The following is a 19,640-nucleotide window of genomic DNA, read 5'->3' on the forward strand; positions in this document are numbered from 1 at the left end:
CCAGTGTTGTTGGGTGTGTAAAAGCACTGTATCTGTTCTAACTAGGATTAAACATTATTTTCTAGATGCCTTCATCTACCTGTAATGCCAGCTGCTGGTAAACACTGCAGTTATGGGCTTCAATGAAACACTCTGTTTGTCTTTATACTCTACTATATCTTGTTCAAAGATTCAGGTGAATCCCCAGGAAGACATTCGGCATTTCCTAAATTATGTATGGACCTAGATTTCGATGTATCTTGGAAAGGGGTTCCAATCCAAAATGTATCTAAAGCACAATAAGAGCAGAATCCCTGCTCCACCACTAGTGAATTGTGGGATCCTCAGCTAATTCAGGAAAATTGAACACAGATGGCCACTCGTAATTTCTGTTTGCAGAAAATAAAAGCCATGCATTTCAGAGTCGATAAAATAGCCATTAATCAAGTAAGATTCCATAAAGGAAAAAAAAACCAGCAACATGAATCACAACTTGGATATATAGCACTGATGAAGCTACTAACTAGAATTCAGGAAGAGCAACACAAAAAAAAAAATACCGGATACTTCAAAAACTGAATAAGTGATAAAGCAGGTGGACTATTTTTGTGCTTAGTGGGCATATCTAAATGTTCATTAATGCACTTTTGCTAAAGTATGTTAAATTTAGTACTTCTGTTGTGAGGTACTAGAAAAAGGTGCATTAGCCTATTTAAAAGTGCATTAGCAAAAGCTCACAGGTTTTTTTATAATGCTTTACTGTCATTAAAATAGGCTAATGCGCATTAAAGTTCATGTGTAGGACTTAAAAATATAGAAGCTTCTTATCAATCTCTAATAAAAGATGCATATAAAAAAACAACAGGCATATAAAAAAAAACCCAAACCTCTTAAAACTAGGATATTTGCCCAGCCCAGAAAAAAGCAGGTTAAGATCTGGTTTTACAACTGCAGGTGCTCCATCCCTTTCCTTGCAAACACCTGGAGATCAAGCAGTTGGAAAAAATGAGAAACAAAAGTGGATATAATTAGAAGGAAAAATCCTACTGTAAAAGGTGAGGGTTAGATTATGACATAACAATGGTTTAGTTAAGGAAAACATAATCCTCTATATTAAAAAAAACCTAAATTCACAGATCTAATTTTGTATGTGCACGCATATGCATGTAGGTTGTACTTTATAAGATCTCTAGGTTCTTGACTAAGTTAGAATTTAAAGTAATACTTTTCATGTCCTGTCTCAGCTACCTTATATAACCCTGCTACTATAGCATCACACTCTTTAACATGCTTTTCTTACCAGGGAAATACTATTTTCCCCATTTCATAGATGTGGATAGGCTCGTGTCCATATTGCTGTATCAGGAGCCAGCTTAAAAAAAAATGGACTACCTGAGATGACCCTGAGTATCATCTTGCTCAAGTTTAGGCATGTGCACTAGGAGTGAAATTTAAAAAAAACAAATAAGGTAACCAAGTTCTCTTGTAGAGACAAGCACTTGGGCTCGGGTTTCACAGTCACATGCATGATTTGATGAGCCAACAGGAAATGTAGGAGGGGGATGAAATCCCAACTCTCTCCTGGACTCAGGTGGCAAGTCAGCAGCCACCTGGCTCAGGTGTTTGTCCTGACATGGGATTCACAGTCTGAAACCTCTGCCTAGGCGTAATTATATAAAGTTGCATTTTTGAGTTTTCATCCTTACATGAAGAAAGAAGAGTCTACCTTTGCTCAATATCCATGTGGTCAGAGCTCTTGATCAGAAAATGGGGTATCTGGGTTTTTATGCCAATTTTAGCCTAAGTGGTTTAAGCCCACATCTCCCACTTCACAGGAAAGTGGCCTACATACTAGATTCATAGATGTTAGGGTCAGAAGGGACCTCAGTAGGTCATCGAATTCAACCCCCTGCCCTGGTCAGGAAAGAGCGCTGGGGTCAGATAACCCCAGCTAGCTGCTTGTCCAGTCTCCTCTAGGTGATGCTCTGAGCTGGCTTGAGGCTTTGCTTGCTCTCCAAGTACAGCAACTGCAATTGCTTTCTCTCAAAATCAAAGCTGCAGAGAGGCAGGTAGCTATGTTATTCAGAAGTTAGGCAGAAGACAGAGTAGAGGTACACATTATAGACTGACTGGCTACACCTACACAAGACGCTGACTGCATAGTCATTACTGCACAGCCATTTAGTCCTTGTATAAACTTGTATAAATTACTTTATACAAGGACTAAATGACTGCGGAGTAACCAGAGTTACGGCGCAGTAGCATCGCCAAACATCCTTTTTGTGACTGACTGCTCAGTAGCTTGTGACTACCGCACAGTGGCGTTGTATCATGCTTCCTGCCACACTACGCTACTGCGCAGGAGTAATGAGATCGTATGCAGTCAGCATCTCATGTAGATGCAGCCACTGAGTCAGAGCTGGAGGACGTGGAGACCATCATGCTGTCTGCCTTGTGGTTACAGCCTTGTCAGGGAACAAGTCTTGCCCAGTCTGAGACAATCCAAATACACATCTTCCTCCTTCCTGCCCCAACTACCAGAGGGTTAGATGGTGGGGGTTACCCCTCCATCCCTTTTTTTGAACCTGGGCCCCTAGGCAGACAAGTGTGTCATGGGTCCAGGAGAGCAAGCAAAACAAGGTTGAAGTCAGAACCTTGTAGCTGGGCTACTCAGCTAGGATAGCGGAAATCTCTCTTCTAACCCCTACTCTCAGGATGTGTTTTATCCAAACCAGCAAAACTATCTAAGCAGTGCTGGGAAGAGGGACCAGAAGTTAGGACTGCCTCCTCCAGTCTTCTTGCTGCTTTAATTTTTCCAACCTATAGAGCTTCTATCAGCATTATTTAAGATCTGTCTAGGCTAACAAGTTTGATGAGCTTCCAGGGAGAGATAATTGTCTCAAGACCTCATAGCATTTAGAAGTTCCAGGGACTGCTTGAATCAGGAAATCTAATTGTTATGTTGTTACCTAAGTCACTGGAGCAAGACTATATCTATTACAATAATAATTTTATTGATTCGAAATGTTGGGAGTAGAGAAACCATGCAACTATTATAAGCAATTTTATTGTGCTTAATTTTCATTGTTCAGCTTACTGGAGTCACTGTCTGGAAAACAAGCAATTATCCTCTTCCTTTAGGGGTTCTATTTTTTGTTTTAATCCACACATACAAGAGGCTTATTCTACCTGGATAGAAAAAAAAAAATTATCCTCTTCCTTTAGGGGTTCTATTTTTTGTTTTAATCCACACATACAAGAGGCTTATTCTACCTGGATAGAAAAAAAAAAAAATCTAGTGAACTTCCCTGTATTACTTCCAGATATTCATTATAAGCTAGTAAGTGTTCAGAAGTAAGTCCCTACTCTCTATCTCTGAGCAACAATACACTAGAAACTAGTCTATCCCTAAGGCAGAAGATACAAGCCCATTCTAAGACCAGTGATGCTATCCTAAATTCATTTATAAAGTTTATGGCATGTTGAGGTATCTTCCAGAGTTTGAGGTTGTTGTAGTTGTTGCCTACCACCCCACTGACTTCCGTGAAGTTATGTGTGGGTGCAGAAATCCATCCAATGCAGATGGTGGATGATGAACAGGAAACAGGAAATAGAATGACACAAAAGTGATTGACTACATGATGGTGTGAGGACATCTGTTAACTCTGTGGACTAGTTTTGATTTGCCAATAGCCCTTTTTGGGTGGAGAGAGGTAGCCTTGCCATCTAGTGGAGACTAAGTTTTGAAGGCTTGATCCAAGAGAACTTCTTTAAACCACTGGGCTGGTAGAGAGCCTAAAGCTAATAGGTATCAAGGATTTCCACACCAAAAAAAAAGCATGCAGGCATGGAAGCTAGGCTCTTACCTAGGTATAGAAATGACATAGGAGATAAAGTTAAAGAAAAGAAAAATCTTATTACTATTTTAAGATAGAAGGGCTAAAAAGTGAGTGAGCAATTGCTGCTAGATATGATGCTGAAGACAATGGAGTACTGAGGATAAAAACAGAAGTGTTTGTTGAGTACAGTGATCCCAGAGAGAAAAAAAAATGGGACTGCAGGAAGCGATGGAGAACTCTGGCATTCATGTGTAAGTTTGGAGACATTATGGATTATATAATTAAGAGTCATGATCATTTGTGGATCATGATTTCTAAATTTTGAGAGGGAATGTTGAAAGAAACAGATCTAACGTAAGGCCGGTGTCCTGATCAAGTGTATACTGTGCGAAACAATGTGAAAGACAAAAGGAAAAATGGCCAATTAATGGCAAGGAAATGGCAAACAGATACTTTATGCCCCAGTCTGCAGAATACCCCTGGAAGAAATCATAAGTACATTCAGGAACTGAGATTTCTGTGAACAAGAGTATATCTGTAGCATGATTTTTATCAAATGACGAGGCCCTCAATATACATGCACTGTAGTCATTCAGTTGCTTATCTTTGCAATGGTGCAGTCAGATTGACAACCCAATCAATTCTAACTGCCATGAACCAACTTTCAATACATTCCCAGTGACATTAGACTGGAAAAGTGACACTAAGTGCTTACATGGACAGACCTAGAGTTTCAAGTGAAGATCCAGGTACAGATGGTGTTATGCATCATCGTATATAACACAACACATTTTTCTCCTGTTAAAGAGAAACTAGAAACTATTAATATGCTACGGGACTAGCACTATATTATTCCATTTAAGATCAAAGTAAAAACTAATATAATTATTAGGATGTTCACAAATTTGCTAGATTATATATAATTAAAAAAACACAACACATTTGAAAAATAGTCAAAATAGTCAAATGATATTGTATCACTAATCCTGTAGTCATTATAGTTAAATGTACATCTCCTACTCAGATTCATAAAACAAACTCTAGTCTTCTTGAGCATCTTGACAGTGCCTCCAATATTTCACTGTCAGTCATTTCTACACCTGAGTTATTATTACCACACCCAAGTTAAGGTTTTTAGCTAGAGCTAAAAAACAGTCCAGGAATGCCTAACAGACAGCAAAATTGCAAAAAGAACAGAGTGATTAGTGGCACATTAAGACCATGAAAAAGGATAGAGCGGGAGTAGGCAATTATTTTGGCTGGCGGGCCAGTTAATGAGTTTTGGTGAGCTGTGCACATAAAATCTTTCAGAATCTATCTCTTAAAAAAATACAACTAAAAAACCCAATTCATATATGAAAATTCAAACATCTACTATAACATATTTTAATTTTATTTTAAAAATATATTTTTCTTGATTTATGTTTTATTTTAATAATGTATATAAAGACAATTGCATAATAGCCCAAAATAAAGTTTTAATCTTGTATATTGTGTATGTGTGGGGAAGGGAAGATGTGGAGGTGTGTGGGCAGTGGCAGAGGGGTATGTGGGGGTTCGGGCATGTGCATGTATGTGGGGGGGAGCTGCCTCCACACTAGGTCTTCGGAGCTGGCTAGGGGTGGATGGAGGGGTCAAAGGGCACAGGCAGAAAAGCTTGCCCAGGTAGTCTTGGCATGTTACGCATGCAGGTACATTAGCAGGTGCAGGTACTCTGCCCCACAATCCAGCCCACAGCTGCCCCCATGACATTCTGCATAGGGCTGAGCTCTGCCCACTCCTATCTGGGGCAGCCCACACCATGCTCCATCCCACCCCTGCCCTGAGCCTGCCAATGGCATCACCCTGGCCCCAGCCAGTGCACACAGCTTCCCAGCTGGGCTGCTGCCACATCTCCTTCAGCCGCCTGGGTACTGCTTGGTTCCCCCCACCTCTAGTTAAGTCCTTCTGGCCCTGCTGTACTACTTTAGGCAGAAAGTAACACAGGAAAACCATGGTGACACATACCAGGAACCATATTTCTAGCTAGGTTGGGTGGAAAGCTGCAGCCAGGCAGCTTCTGCCCCAACACATGGGTCTCCAGCTCCAGTTCCCAGCCACCTTCTACTCAGCCACCTGCAGTTGTCTGCTCATGGCAGTGGTCAGGCATAGTGGGTGAAAAGCAGCTTGGAGGTGGAGCTGGAGCCCTGAGTGCTGGGAAAGGAGCTGCCCAGTTGCAGCTTTCTCCATACCTGGCTGGGCATGTGGTGCCTGGCACATGTCCCCATGGCTCCTGCCACTTCCCTGCACTACCTGCAGCATGCCCAGAGTGGTGCAGCGGGGGCAGGAGGAAGAGAAGGATCAGCATCTGGAGGCAGGGGGATCTGGGTAGTACCTGGGCAGCTGCAGCAGCAGCCCTGCTGGCAAGGTATGTTTGCTGAACCAACTGGATGCGGGCAGGAGCACAGCACAGGCTGCCCCAGGTATGAGTGGGCAGGACTTGGCCCCATGTGGAGCATAGTAGGTGCAGCTGAAGACCAGATACAATCAATTGGTTGGCCAGATCTGGCCTGTGGGTCATATTTTGCCCACCCTTCTGATAGAGGGTCATTAACAGTGTTGGAGAGAGAGATAAACAGGAATCAGGGATATAATGAGTCATAAAGTCAATTGACTCTCTGAGCATGGCCTGAATAGAAATGTTCCCAACCCTCCTAGGGGGTTAATTTTAACATTTGGATGAAGCAAAACTCAAAGGGCTTGTACAATTGCAACACTGTACCCCCTCCAGCACCCCAATCCCTTCCACAAATGTTTTAACCACACCACCAGACCATAGGCTAGACTTTGCCCAATGCACTCTGTAGCCCTTCACTTGAAGCTTGTGCACTAGGAACACAGATGGGACAATATGTGTATCCAAGAGATGGGAAGGGGGATCAGGGTGGTAGATGTTGCCTTAGCAGGAAAGGGCTTGAACCTCCAGTGACTTTTCTGAATCTTGCATGTAGTACATATTGGAAGAAATGAATAGTGTCAGAGTTTCTGCTCCCTCCTTTCCAGGGAAGCATCCATCCTTCTAACTTGAATGGACCCATATATCTTCACCTCTGTGAGCTTCAAGTGGAGGGCTGGACTGTGCTCAGCGAAATGCCTAGCAGTAGTTAAAGCACTTTGCTGGGAAGTGGGAGACAGTATGCTTAAGCCCTGTCTACAGCTCAAGTTCCCTGCTTTCTAGACAAGTGTCACAACTAGTTGGCTGTTGAGCTAAAAGTTGGGAGGCCATTGCTGGTCCTGTTTCTTTTTATTCTGCTTCCAGTAGGTATGCAGCTAAAGGCAAACTAAGACTTGGCTCTGAGAATCCTCACATGTTTCTAAGGCATAGTGTATTGGCATGCAAACAATCTCTGTTTTCATACTTGTCTGTTTAATAGCTTGCATCTCCATGTACCACTGTTGCATGCTTTTTTAAAAAACAAAATATCATGGTGACATGACATTAACCTTTTCTAATATAGTTCACCACCTTATAGTGGACTTCCAAATGTATCCTTGTCAAAGGAGTAAATACTATCACAGTTGTCATTATACTGAGTTTATAGGTTCTGAAATCTGCTTTATTTTTAATTAGAAACATGGAAACATCACCTTTTCAATGATATAGGCCATGGCCATTTCTCATTGAAGATTTTGTACTGCACTTCTTCTTGACACTTGGTTCTTTCTTCTTTTCTTCTCGTTCAAATGTCCCATCTTCCTCTTGAGCAATTACAGTATATATTTCAATGAACCCTCCAGATTCATTTCCTTAATCACTTCCTTCACTACAAAATAGCTTCCACTATCTTCAGCTCTGCCACTTTCATTTGCAAATTATTTAATCTCTCCTCGCTAGTTTTTCATAAAGACTGCAGCCTCCCTTCCCAGCATCTGATTCTGCCCAGATTGCTGTCATCCCAATTACCCACATTCACATTCTTCCTGTTTCTCTGTGCCCAAAATCTCATAGTAATATAGTTTGTTCCTGAAACTCTCTCCCCCATCACTCATTTCCCCTCTTACTTAAAATATTTTCCTTCTTCAAGGGGGCTAGGGAAATTCTACTTTAAAATAATCTCACATAATCACAACTTTGAATAAGCAAGGGTTTAATTAGTTAGTGGATGTATAGCGCTCTTTCTGCATAAAGTGTCATTTGGTGATGAATATAAGTGATAAGTACTATTTTAACCTCAATCTTATTAGTTGCTTCTATAAACCTGCATGTTTGCCTTTGATACTCTAATATTAATTGGCTGTTATCTTCATCTAAGTACAACGAGGGAGGGGGAAGATTTACCTGCATAATTGCTTTGAGCCTGATGAGGTTTTCTAAATCTCCACATAGGAAGGTGAAAATATAGATTTAGTTTATACTATTTAGTAATATGAGTGGCCATTTTCAGGCGTTAATGAACCATGTAGCTTTTTCATTTAAAGGGACGCTGCCAAATTAAAACTCACATATAGGAGATAATAAGCCAGACGTTCAGTTACTAGAACAATTTGGGGTAAATTGTCACAGCTCCATTGAGCTCTGTTGGCACTATGCTCACTTATTCCAGCCAGGGTCGGTGAGAGAAGAAAATGGGGGTACAGTTGTACCAGATTCCAAAAAGGGGCAAAATTATGAGAATTTTCTTTCTTAATAGAAATGAAAGTATAGTAAGTAAAATAATAACTGAAAATAATATGTATGTACATAAAAAAGTATGATCTCTAGACATTTTTTTAAACTTATGGTAGTATAAAAGTGATGTTGTGGCTATAATGGAGCAAAAATTATGTGAGAAGCAAGGATTTCTTAGGGTGATATTTTTTATTAGACTAGCTGCATTGCTGGGAAAGAGTTAGACAAGCTTTTGAATGCAAGCCATTTTTCAACTGGTCACTTTTTTAAACTTATAAATATAGGCTAGAAGTCACATGGAATTCAAATGGATTTCTAGTTTTTGTTTCCAAAATAGGAGGCGGGGATCCCCTATCACTATCTACTGGGCCCCTAATTTTCTTTCACTAGCCCTGCCATGTAGCTTTTTCATTTAAAGGGATGTGGCCAAATTAAAACTCATATAGGAAATAATAATCCAGACGTTAAATTTTTAGAACAATTTGGGGTAACTAGAACTGATGGTCTGCTGCCATATTTATTTTTCATTACTCATAATATCTAGTTACTCTTGGGTATTTCATTAGGTATTGATTAGGAGATTTGGCCACCGAATTGGGCCAAATCTCTGCTGAATCGTATCAGGTACCGAAGCTTCTCATAGCCCTAGTATTTACTATACCATGCAGACACTCAGATTAATCTTTGCAAAACCTTTATTTTCAATAATCTATTTCAGCGTAAAATAACAGGACAGAGTCCCCTATGGGTATTTTCTGTCAAATAAAGAGTGCTTCGGTTTTTTATTTGGAGATCTCAAATCGAATGAAGAAAGATTTCTCGTCTTTCCAAGCTAGTGAACTTGTATGAAGACTATGTCACTAGAGTGTTCTGGGAAAATGCCCTAGCCCCATCCTCTGAAACTAACAGATGATAGATAAGCAAGACACACCCATGGGAACTATCAAATATGTATTTAAAAAATAAAAAGAAACATGATCTGAATTTTATTCTAGTCACTTTTCCCCAGAATTTTCTTTATACATATTGACGAAGCAATCCCAGCCAGGTCATGAAGCGCTACAGTGATTTGGGAGCGGGGCTTAAGTGGATGGGGGCACAGGTGGTGTTTTCCTCAGTCCTCCCAGTTTCAGGCTATGGGCTGAAGAGGGAGAGGAGGATCAAGGTAGTAAACCAAAGACTGTGGTGCTGGTGTCATCGTGAAGGCTTTGGCTTCCGTGACCACAGTCCACACTTTGGTGAGAGAGGCAGTGAGCTGATGAGAAGGGACAGCCTTCACCTCTCTCCGCTGGGGAGGAGGCTCTTCTCAGCCAGACTGGCTGACCTGCTCCACTGGGCTTTAAACTAAGCCTGCCAGGGGATGGGGGGAAGGTTTTAGAAAAGATTATCAAATAGGCCATTATTAACAAACTGGCTGATGGCAACATCCTGAGAGATAGCCAGCATGGGTTTGTTGTGGGTAGGTCTTGCTTGACCAATCTTATTTCCTTCTATGACCAGATGGCCTATCACCTGGACAAGGGAGAAAAGATTCATGTCATATATCTTGACCTTAAAAAAGCCTTCGATCTGGTATCCCATGATCATCTCTTAGCAAAACTGGATAACTGCGGCCTCGGCCTTACCACAATCCACTGGCTGGGGAACTGGTTCTGTGGTAGGACCCAGAGGGTGGTGGTTGATGGAAGTCAATTTTCGTGGTGCCCTGTGACCAGTGGGGTCCCCCAGGGCTCTGTCCCTGGGCCTATACTATTTGATATCTTCATTAATGATGTGGACATTGCTATCAGAAGTGGACTGGCCAAGTTTGCTGATGACACCAAACTCTGGGGTAAAGCGTCCACATCTGAAGACAGGAGGGAGATCCAGTCTGACTTTGACAGGCTCAGAAAATGGGAGGATGAGAACCTGATGGTGTTTAACACTGAAAAATGCAAGGTCCTCCACCTTAGGAGGAAAAACCTACAGGATGCTTATAGGCTTGGCAGTACTATGGTGGCTCGCACTACAGATGAAAGGGACTTGAGGTCATGAATGACCAGAAGATGAACATGAGCCTTCAATGTGATGCTGAAGCTAGTAAAGTGAGCAAAATGCTGGACTGGATCCATAGATGCTTCTTTAGCAAATCCCAGGACATCATTTTCCCCTTGTACTCAGCTTTGGTGAGGCTGCAGCTGAAATACTGCATCCAGTTTTGGGCTCCACAATTCAAAAAGGATGTGGAGAAGCTTGAGACAGTCCAGAGGAGAGCCACATGCATGATCAGAGTTCAGGAAAACAGACCTTATGATGAGAGGCTGAGAGCCATGGGCCTCTTTAGCTTGGAAAAGTGCAGGCTCAGTGGAGATCTGGTAGCCACCTATAAGTTTATCAGGGATGCTCACCAAGATCTGGGCGAACGTCTGCTCGCCATAGCACCCCAAGGGATAACAAGATTGAATGGTCACAAACTCTTCTGTCTCTGATTCAGACTGGACACTAGGAAGAGCTTCTTTACTGTCCTAGCCCCCAAGGTCTGGAATAGACTGCCACCGGAGGCGGTTCAAGCACCTACTTTGCATGCCTTCGAGACACATTTGGATGTTTATCTTGCTGGGATCCTATGAGCCCTGCTGACTTCCTACCCCTGGGGCAGGGGGCTGGACTTGTTGATCCTCCGGGGTCCCTTCCAGCTCTAATGTCTATGAAATCTATGAAAACTATGTCTATGAAATTATTAATACATGATTGTGCTGGATAAATGAATAAAAGTACCATTTTACTTACCGGTTTAATAAAGGTGGACTGGAGGAATAAAGAAGCTAAATAGGTGGCAAAGGATAAAAAGTTATATAAGGAAACGGATACCTTACTAATGACATGAAAATAAAGGAACCGTATCAAGGAGGGACACTTGGTCATTAGGATTCTGTATGCAATGACATTATTTTGTCTTTCATGCCATGTATATGGCAAGATCACAGGAAAGTACAGGTGGAAGGGACCTCACAAGGTTATCTAATCCAGTCCCCTGTTCAAGGCAGGAGTATCCCTGACTAAACCATGCCAGTGAAGGGTCTGTCCGACCTGCTGTTGAAAGTTTTCAAGGATGGAGATTCCACAGCTTCTCTGGACAGCCTGTTCCAATACCACCCTCATGGTCAGAAAATACCTCCTAATCTCCAACCTAAAATTTCCCTTGCAGAAGTTAGAGACTTTTGTTCCTAGTCCTGTTCTCTATGGGTACAGAAAAAAGCCTGTCTCCATCCTCTCTGTAATCACCCTTCAGGTATTGGAAGACTGTTATCAAATCTCCCCTTAGTCTTCCCTTCTCCAGACTAAGTAACCCTTGTTCTTTCACCTGTTCCTCAGAAGTTTTGCTTCTCAAGCCTTTAATTATGCTTATTGCTCTGTACAGTACCCTTTCCAAACTGTTTGCATTCTTTGTGAAGTTTGGGGCCCAAAACTGGACATGATACTCCATGCGAGGCCTCACCAGTGCTGGATGGAGCAGAAGAATCAGTTCCCTTGATTTGCAAGTGACACTCCTGAGAATACAACCCAGTATATTGCTGGCCTTTTTTTGCAACAGCAGCATGTTGTTCACTCATATTCAGCTTATTGTCTACTGAAACCCCCATGCCCTTCTCCTAAAAATGCTTTATTAGATAAAATAGAAACTGGAAACTGATAACAGCAGATAGAGAGACAGGAGTTTAGCCAAGGCAGAAGATCAATTTCCAGCTGAGAGTTCAAATGACATGAAGACTCAGCAGCAAAGTAGAACTTCTGAAAGATAATTTGAGGAGGCAGAGAGAGAAAGAAGCAGAGGAAAAAAGCATCCTTAAACCATCAATGATATGGTTGTGGAGCGATTCAGAGAGGACTTTCATTCGAAAAGAGCAAAAGAAAATGGCATAAAGAGACAGTGGCCACATCTACACAAGATGCTGATGACACAGTCATTACTGTGCAGTCATTTGGTACTTATATAAATAAATACTAAATGACTGCACAGTGACTACTGCGCAGTAGCATCATCGAATGGCTTTTAGGTGATGCTGCCTGCACAATAGCTCATTACTACTGTGTAACAGTGTCACATCACGCTTCCTGCCACGTGATGCTACTGCGCAGTAGTAACAAGCTCCTGCGCAGTCAGCGTCTCGTGTAGATGCAGCCCATCTGAAGAATCAGCTGGAAAAGTTGAAAAGGGCATTCAAACAAGTGCTCAAAGAGAAATCAAGGGAAGGCTGCTGGAGTATTCCACCTACTAGATAATGAGAAGTGAAATACTGGGCTCTCAAAATTGTAGCTCATTGTAGGTGAAACCAAAATAAGGGTGCGGACACGTCAGTCCTTCAATGCTTAGAGCTCTTTCAGAAGTGGAGTGGCAGCAGCTGGTAGGTTCTCTTCTGTTATGTATAAATGGGGTTAGAATGAGTCAAATGCAGCAAAACAGTTCCTATTTTAACACTTTCATCTGGGGTAATATAAACACACGTGCACGCACATGCATGCACAATTTACCTAATCTAGTCTCATCTAAGGGTCAGATCTTCAGCTGGTATAAAAACCGGTGTAGTTGCTAGGCTGCCTTTCCCACTTAGGATTGTAACTGAGGCAGATATAAAGTTGCTGCCACAAAAATATCGGTACGATACATTTGCTTTAGAAAGACAGAAATGCTTACATAGCTTCCACTAAGCAAAAAGACACTGCTGGATTGTCTTTTTTTAATTTTATTTTGATGGTGGGAATAAAGCATCATTAGGAGTGGCTTCACAAAACACCATTTGTCTCAGCTGTCAGTGAAAGCCTTGTACTGAAAGTGAAACAACAGAGTAACTTCTTTTTGCTCTGCCTGAAGAGGGGACACACACACACACACACGCACAAAAAATAAAAGAACTGGATAACAGACAGTACGCTAGTGGAACAAAAACAAACTTAACTGTCAGATGAAATCATAATTAGTATTACCTTTCAGGGAGCTCTGTCTTTATTAACCTTTAAATTGCCATGATTTTTCTAAACTGCTAACTTAAAGTGTGCTTAGGTGGCAGATTTTGGTCCGCATTTTGACAACAGTGAAGAAAATCTGCAAGGTGGAATTTCTGCAAGTTTCTTCAACCCAACAGTTCCCAGTTTGTGATGTTTCCTTGCTTTCAGATCGCACTCACACACACACACATATATGTATACACATATACACACACATACATACATACATATACACACACATATATATGTTTAGTTCATAGTAAAATTTTGATGACCTTTTGATACTTCCCATCCCTTCTTCTAAACAGCCATGCCAAAGAAATGACAATTAGAAAATAGAAAAATAATTAGCGCAGACTTAACTGACTTGCATTGAATTATAGGAAAGTAGGGCTGAAAGGGACCTTGAGAGGCCATCTAATTCAACCCCCTGCCTAAGACAGGATCATTCCTGTCCAAATCATCCTATACAATTCTACGTCTCACCTCTTAGCAAAACTACACAGTCCCTCCTCTCACAACACAAGACATAATACCATAATATGCCACAGATAAAGCAGGAGGGGGACCACAGTGGCTAATGTCCTGCTTCTGTAAAGGTTGTTAATTTATGGCTCAAGTGATCAGAGGAAAACAGCCATGCTCTATGCTACAGCGGAAGGTAAGCTCCCTCTTTCCCTGCTAAGTCTGTACCGATCTGACTGGAGTAAAATTCCTTCCTAACACCAACTATGCCAATCGTTGAGTGGATGGGCAAGACCCTCTAGCCAGGAATCTCTGGGTTTAACTCCCAGCAGGAGCACTGGTATATCCCAGTCAAAATCCCCAGCCTTGCCTAAAGCCGACAACCAATGCCCACGAAGAAGCCTTTAAAAAAACCCTGACGTATGTAGCAGCAGTGGGGGAGGGGGTGGGAATTCCTCTCCAGCAAAGCCCAGAATCATGGGAAATACCCAGAGTACAACACAGACATTGTTACACCTACATTATCCCCAGTGACTGTCCAACACAATGGTAATCAAGGATATAACCTTATGAGAACAGATTTCAATTTGACTTTCAAACAAGTGGCATGTGCTTTGACAGGTTCATGAATGGACAAAAATTGTGGGTGATGTCCATGGGTTATATAACATGCATGTAATTTTTCAAGAAACTTATTTTTAAAAAAGCTCTTAATCTTAAAACCTCTGCAGTTTCCTTGAATGATTTCTTTACCTATAAGGGTATATAGCTGGTGGAAATCAACATTTTAAAAAGACCATATTTGATTGGGGTCAACAATATTAAAGCTCTTCTATTAAAAGCAGAGCCAAGAATACAACTGATGAAATGAACGGCTGTATGGGAAGATCCATTTTATAAAGACCTCAAGACATGTAGTGTTGGGTTCAGACAGCTGCTATGTGCTGGACCTTATCTATGCATTAAAATATTCTGAATGAGTAAAATAGCAAATGCCCTATAATGCTTGTTCAAAATCCAGACAAAAAACGCTTATTTTATGGAAGTCTGGGAACCTTTCTAATAACCTGGTCTAGACAGGTAGAAAACGAATCATTTGAAATTCACAAGTGCCTTTGTTTGCTAGATGTTTTCTAATGTATTTTTACATTTAGCAAGTAAAAATGCATGACTTTCTTCCTGAGAAACATAATAGCTGGGTAGGCTAAATATATTCCAAATCACTATAAGCTACAAGGCAGATTCATTAACAGTGATTTAAATTTAAACTAATTCCACTGCTGTTATACTACTGTAATTGAAATCAAAATCTGGACACATCCTAAGGCATTTCTTAGGTGGGATGCTTGAAAGCAGTAATAATCTATAAATCAGCGACATATTTTATCTCCAAAAAGACTCCAGTAATTATAGGAAACATGAAAGTCCCTCATAAATCCTAAAAAGGATAGTGCTTGTGATGAAAATTTCTTTTAGTTTGTCGCTCCACCTCCCCTCCTTAAAACTAGTAACCTATGCATATTTTTTTTTTTAAATAATAGCTTTATGTTAATTTGGGAGGTTTGGTAGAAGGTTTCATTTTTATTCTTCTTAGAAATTATTAACATTGTTACCCCTAACCTCTGTGCTTGTCACCACAACTGTTCCTTTTTTCCCCCACAGTCTACCTTTGTATAAACCATGATGTTATACTGATTTGAGATGTAAACAGACATGAAATAAGAGAAAGATGCTCTTTGTGATAACTGGAATGGAAAATGCATAAGGAGCTGTATTAACCTTGCTCTGTAAATTTGAGTGTGGTATTTTTGGTCATTCCTACTTCTGCTTCATTATAACTCAAAAGGAGAATTACAATATGAGTAGAGGCCCAAAGGTTCAGGTCAGGGGCTGCTTTCTCCAGAATGTCAGAAAATCAAAGTTATAACAACAAAAGACATTAATAGCAAGTGATTACCAGCCACTTTTGCACATACTCTGGAGGTGGAGGAGGGGAGGGTGGAGCTTTAATTAAAAGTAGCTCCAAGAGCCACAGCATTTCATGTATCAGTGTCTTTATGCTTCAAAATGGCAGCAGGGCACTTGAACTAAAGCATGTTTGATGAGCTTCAGTCCAAGCACCCCCAGCATCATTTTTAAGTGTGGGGAGGCTAATACGAGATGCAGCAGGCTGCTAGAGCACGGTAATAACAAGGGCTGTGCAAAACTTCTACGTTTTGTTTCAGTTTCAGATTCGGCATTTCAGAGGGACAGTGATTTATTTCCGTGTTTCACATCACTGTCCCGTTTCGATTCAGCTGAATCTGATTTGGTGTTTCAATGCGGTTTCAGTCATAGGCTATAATAGGGAATCAATAAAATGCCTATAGCATTGTCATTTCTTCCCTGATTCAGATGAAAATTGCAGGGATGGTAGCCCCTTATGAGGGCATGAAGCCTGCCAGGTGTCAAGGAGATAAGTGCAGGGGGGGTTGTGAAACTGCACCTCAAACAGTTCAAAGCAAAACTTGTATTGCCAGCTGACAACAGTAGAACGTGTCATCTCGCATGCGAATCCAAGGGCCCGCACCCCCCAAGAAGGCCAAACGGCTGTGCCAGACCCCTCCCAGGGGCATGGGCCACCGGATCTGCATGTGGGATGACAGCATGCTGTCACTGCTAGCTAGGGCCAGCGCCAACACCTGAGTCTGCTCTGTGCACCCTATGCCAAGTGCCGGGAAGACTGGTGCCGTCACTGACCCCAGCTAATAGTGGCAGCATGCTGTCATCTGGTGTACAGATCCAGGGGCTTGCACCCCCAGGGAAGAGTCTGGCACAGCCCCTTAGCTGTCCCAGGGGGTGCGGGCCCCCAGATCTGCATGCGGGATAACAGCATGCAGCCACTGCTGGCTGGGGCTAGCAGGAACGCCAGTCCTCCTGGTGCTCGGCACTGGGTGTGCTAAGCAGACTCAAGTGCTGGTGCTGGCCTCAGCTTTGCATGCAGATCTGGGGGTCCATGCACCCCAGGAAGACTGTGGGGCTTTGCCAGACTCTTCCCAGGAGGCATAGGCTCCCATATCTGCGCATGGGATGATAGCAGGCTGCCGTCCCTCCCCCAGAGCACTGGGATTGGAAGGGGTCTTAGGGATAGATCGCTGACACTGGCCAGTTACAGATGTCGATATGAGAGTAGTCCTTCCCCCCTCTTCTTACTTTCTATTTTCCTGAAAGCCCAGCTCCAAAACTGCAACATTTTCCACAATGTTCTGAAACATTTTGGATGCTTTCATTTCATTTCAGAGCCTTTCATTTTAATTTGGATTTGGTGTTTCTGGTGCCAAAACAGGCTGAAACACCTCCAAAATGAAACGACTGCTGAAGTTTCACACAGCCCTAGTAATTGCCACACTCCAGAGACTTGTAATTACAGTTTGCTAGAGCAGACAGAATTAGTCAACAATTTGGAGCAGCCTCCCCACTTATGTATAGGTATCCCTAAATTCAAAATTTAGATCCCCGCAATTTAGCAAACACCATTTGCTTTAATCCATTGTTGCCTCCAGAGATGAGAGATTTCAGTTTGGAAATATATTTTTGTGGAGATACGTAGGAGCTCATAAACCAGGCAAGACTGATTGTAAGCTCTGGCAACAAGTTGCACTGAAAAAACACTTTCCTTTACCCCATTCCTGATATATCTCACATAGCACTGGTGCTTAGATACCTCATACCTCCCTTACATAACTCCAGTTAAAAACTACAAGAAAGATGTATATAGTTACAAAGGCATGATTACAGTGGGAAAATGTAATTAAAATACCTGGTTTCCATATCATTTTATTTTTTTCTAATAACCCCTGGGGCATCTTTGTATCTCCAATATGATCAGATGAACCAGTATTATCTGTACTTGAAATTAAACAAGTAGATTATTAGTTAAATTCATTGCTACATTACTCATCTTAGACCAGTGCAGCACAATTGATTTCAGTGCTGCCATGCAGATGGAATAAAGCAGAGGTGAAATCATCCTGCTGGACTCACAGTGCTTCAAAGGGTTTAGATGCCTATTCTAGAAATGGCCTATTAGCCAGCCTCCCCAGCCCAGAAAGGACTAAACTCCATGATCAACATTTTTTTACCTTATAGTTAAATCCAACATAAAATTCCCTACACCAGTTTCTCCACACCTGGAAACTATCCTCCACCCTACTTCTTCCCTTCCCTAAATGGGCTCCTTCAGCTTTTATAGGAATCAACTTATCAATCCCTACCCCCACAACCAAGCTGTTCACAGTTAGGTCTGATAACTCTCTTTACATAGGCCAATTGATGCAAGTGAAACTTCTGTGAGTCCACTGATTTTTCAAGAGGGGTTGATTTAAAACAGGTTGACTGGACAGTCCCTGCCCTTCCAGAAGCAGACCACCTCCTATATAACCCCTTTCTTTATAAATACCCCCAAAAAACTCCACTCGGTGGTGTTTGGAATCCAGATGGACTTTCAGTGGCTCAAACTTGTATTCATTTTCAAAGCACTCACCTCTTAATGTTTGAAAGTATGATAAAGTAACTGGAAAATGATGATTTTACCTTATAAGAGGGAACTCTTCATTATTCCAACCTGCAAAAGGAGTAATAGTCAATTAATATTTCATAAAACCCTGTGGAGCCTGTTAAGCAGCAATTACTGTATCTGTAATAAATGCCAAAAGAATCTGCATGATTTAGGATTTTCAGGATAAAACACTATTGGCTGAAGATATGACAAAGATCTATTAGAATAAAGAGAAAATGGAACAGGAGGTTACTGAAAACTGTGGATTTTGCTGTGCTGTCTTGGAAAATGTCTGGATGATTGTGTATGTAAATTATGCTGACAGAAGCCTCAAGTCCCTGTAATCTGGAACGAGACACACTTGACGATTCACTGCAAAAACCTACCCCACAGTAATTTTGCTTCTTTTTTTTTCTTTTTTTTTAAATTCACTTACTGTTTTTCAGAAAAAGGCACCATTTCTTAGAAAAGCTCTCAGACTAAAGTGATCGTTCCATCCTAACCTTTCATATCATGCTGACAGGTGCTAATGGTTGCTATCAAGGTAGTCTTAGATCCAGAGATAATCTCAGACACCATTAAAGCCAATAGATAATCAAAAGCCCCCTCTCAGGCTTAACAGAAGGGGCTGATCAGATCTCTCAGCTGCAGACAAGAGAGGTTACAACCTCAGGGACTAAAATGAATGGCCAGGGCACAGCCAAGTCAGGTAGTTGAATAGGGTTTTCCCTAACCACAAGGACAGAAACTGGAATATTGTATGTAGCTTGTGTGTGTGCTGAGGAGGGAAAAAAAAGCCCAGAGTAGTTATAGGAGTACTCTTAAATTGAGCTTTTAGTGCTCAGTGCTCACTGAAGTGACAGACTTCAGGATTTCTGAGCAAGGAAATGCCCAGCAGTGTTTGCCTAGGGTTTGTGTTTGCTTCCTTGTTTTGTTGGGCTTTTTTGTTAATTTTTTCACTTCCTTTTTTCTTCTTTTCTTTTGGTTTTACTGTCTTCAAAGAAACAGGTACCATTTTTGACAAAAGAAGGTGAATCCCGGAATGGACCAGATTTGTGTCATCAATATTTTCACCTTCATGGGAAAACCCTTGAAAATGAATTAGTTAAATAATGTTGGCCAACCTTTTGTGCCCAAAGAGCCGTATGACACTTTGGTGTCCCATACCCATCATCTGGGTGATCCA

The 19,640-nt window shown here is 41.6% G+C and overlaps 1 long non-coding RNA gene across 1 annotated transcript in view; it reads right to left on the reverse strand.

Moving 5' to 3' along the window:
* LOC149867970 (uncharacterized) overlaps nucleotides 1-19,640 on the reverse strand; it is a 93,925-nt gene that overhangs the window by 51,627 nt on the left and 22,658 nt on the right. Inside the window, exon 2 of the long non-coding RNA XR_016440939.1 lies at nucleotides 18,490-18,520. This is a non-coding gene — a long non-coding RNA (uncharacterized LOC149867970). The remainder of the gene's footprint in view (nucleotides 1-18,489; nucleotides 18,521-19,640) is intronic.

This window comes from Crocodylus siamensis, chromosome 3 (assembly GCF_052110815.1).
Source record: "Crocodylus siamensis isolate JL-2025a chromosome 3, ASM5211081v1, whole genome shotgun sequence".
NCBI lineage: Eukaryota > Metazoa > Chordata > Crocodylia > Crocodylidae > Crocodylus > Crocodylus siamensis.